Below are 2,898 nucleotides of genomic sequence, written 5' to 3'. Positions count from 1 at the left end.
ATGTTACTTGTCTGATTCCCGTGTATTTTATCTACATTGCCAACCCCTTTTGCTTTCTGTTTTAACTTTCCGCATTTTTACGCCATTTTACACTTTAAATCACCATTTTATCTCCTGTTTTACCTTGTTTCTTTCTTCTTCCTTTATTTAAAAAAAGTCTGTAGGCTGTAGAGCAGCGTAGTAAGCTGCTGCCAGCCCACCCCCTTCGGGGGGAACTGAAAATCAATAAAGAAAAAAAAAAAAAAAGCCACAGAGCACTGCAGGTCGTGCAAGCTTGGTACCAGATGGTCGCATGACTAAGCACCACTACCTTAAGCTACGGCAGTGAGGTAGTGCATATTTGACAGTCAGCTGTGTAGAGTAAATGCAGCAATGTGGAGACGTGACAGAACGGCACAAAGGACATTGTTATTACGTGGCAAGCAGCCGGGGGAGACCCTGTGGTGGTTTGTCGGCTCGGCGCGGCGGCCTGTGAGCGTCTGCTCCGACTTTTGACGGCAGGCTGAGGGGGGCTTGGCAGCCAGGCAGCAGCAGCGGCCGGCGCCCGCGCTCCTGTTGCACTGACACGAGCTCCGGCGTGACGTCATGAGACCGGCTGGATTTTGCGCAAACGGTAGACAGCTTTGTACTGAACCTACAGCACACTACGATACACCAGGTTCAAGAGCAGAACGAGATGACTCAGCCAATATATGGATTGACTGTGCAAATGAACTGTTTAATCAGACGCTGTATACAGAGTTCATTGTAATGGTAGTACGTTAACTGTGTGCTGCAGCTATGGATGCGAATGAAATTCCACGAAAGTGCTCGTTTCTGTGCCTTCGGCCAGTGAAGTGTGTGTCGATAATAATAGCTGGTGCAACAGAGCACAAACTGTGAGAAATCGGCGATTAATTGTAAGCAATGTCTAAAACTAGAAAATACGCAAACTATGTGCATAGAAACAAGTGAAACTTGGAATTGACATCACTTTTGTTAAGCGGTCTTGAAGCATTCAGTAGCCTATGATGCGATAACATGACTCTACAACTGCAATTCGATTGCGGAATAATATCATCAACTGACATGTAAAATGCATGATCGTTATGATCACGGCAGGGTGCTTGATTTCTATGAAAGACTACACAGTACAGTACTCAGCTCTTTTAAGTCACATTTGTAGTGGAATAACACTGATAATAAGTATGGTAGAATCAAACACATGTTGAAAATTGTAAAACAGTAACAGTTTATTACAGCTTCCTCTCGTATACACAACACTGTCCAATCATATTACAGATTTAGAACATACTCAGTCTTCTTTTTCGTTCTATATCACTTCCACTCTCCATGCGACAATATTTCGTGAATAATTGCTTTTTTAATGCTTCAGAGTCTGCATACATTGTATTCAAACATAGTGGTGTAGGTATACTATCTTGCATTGAACTTCTGATAGAAGCAGTTCTGTAGCTACCTAACGTCATCATCATCATCATCATCATCCTCATAATCATGATCATCCCTTTCTAATACACACTTAACAACATCGCCAAAAATTTGCCTAACATGGACTCGCGATTTACTCAGTCTGTCCACTGTAAAGAATACCACATCCTGCAAACCTCATACCTTCACCATGCTTTAAAAATAGGCTGTGCGATGACTCTGAAGCTGTTAATTTTCTCATAGGATTGCCAACCACAATGGCTGTTGATCCACTGAGCTGCCGCGCCTGCCAAAGAAAGGGATGCCGAGATAGAATGGACTGTACTTTGTTGTCAACTGATGCTTACTATCTGTCAGATTATAGCAGAGTTGCTGCCACTCTGTGTGAACGAGTCTCATCTTTGTAGAGTTTCAACTCCTACTTTAATATCAAGGTCAATTAACAAGCTTCGATCCGTTGAGCAGCAACATCTCTTTGATGGCTAAATAGTTATGTGTCGAGTGACGGAGTTATAAATACTCATCCGCCAGTTGCAAGGGATAAGTCCCTGCAGACGCACTATCCTCTTTGCCCGCGGTGGCTCAGATGGATAGAGCGTCTGCCATGTAAGCAGGAGATCCCGGGTTCGAGTCCCGGTCGGGGCACACATTTTCAACATGTCCCCAATGAAGTACATCAACGCCTGTTTGCAGCTAGGGTGTCCATTTAATTATCATTTAACATCACAATGATTCAAAAACTAGCAATCCCAGTCAAGAAGTTACATTCTTAAGATTTTTCCATTTGCTCAGTTGGTAATAAAAATTACTAGGTGCTGGTAGACACAATAGTGGCTACTCTCTAAATTACACCCCCAGTTACTTAAGCTGAGCTCTCAGTAATTAACTTTAGCGTGCTTAATGTCACTTAATAGTATCTCAGTATGTACTTACGATAAAACATGTGTAAAGTAATCAGTACTAGCAGTAGCTTGAACTATGTTTATAGTTTATATGGGGGAGTTAACCCCTTCATAAATATGAAGGTACTAGCACGATCAAATAACTAAACAGGCGTTAGCCACATGAAGTAACTGAACAGGCACTAGCCAGATTAACAGTAAATCCTAACATATGACAATAGGCGACAACAAAAACATATTCGTTGTCCCTAACACAACATGTAATGTTATGAGTATATGGGCGAGTTACTTACCCACCTAGGGGTGGTATTGAGGGGAGATGAATTTGCATATTTGCTTGATGGGATGTGTGCGAGTCGGCGGGATGAGGATGTCACATGTCGTCCTGGGCGACTGCAGGTAAAGGGGCAAGGTGAGTGTGGCCGGAAATTGGGTAAATCCAAAATACGGAATTTGGAAGACATGTTCATATGGCCTTTGTGCAAGTGATGGTCCAAGAAATGCCAGAGTCTCAGGGAATGTTTAAGATGGCTAAGTTACAGCTCTTTGAGATTCGACAACAGCT

General features: G+C 42.8%; 1 non-coding gene across 1 annotated transcript; it reads left to right on the top strand.

The window, feature by feature from the left end:
* Positions 1 to 2,001: 2,001 nt before the first annotated feature.
* On the top strand, positions 2,002 to 2,076 carry Trnat-ugu (transfer RNA threonine (anticodon UGU)). The gene has a single exon. It is a non-coding gene; the product is annotated as a tRNA-Thr (tRNA).
* Positions 2,077 to 2,898: the final 822 nt, after the last annotated feature.

The sequence above is a fragment of the Schistocerca nitens genome, chromosome 6, assembly GCF_023898315.1.
Source record: "Schistocerca nitens isolate TAMUIC-IGC-003100 chromosome 6, iqSchNite1.1, whole genome shotgun sequence".
Lineage (NCBI taxonomy): Eukaryota > Metazoa > Arthropoda > Insecta > Orthoptera > Acrididae > Schistocerca > Schistocerca nitens.
The sequence above is the reverse complement of the archived record's forward strand: the minus strand, read 5'-3'. Positions and strand labels throughout refer to the sequence as shown.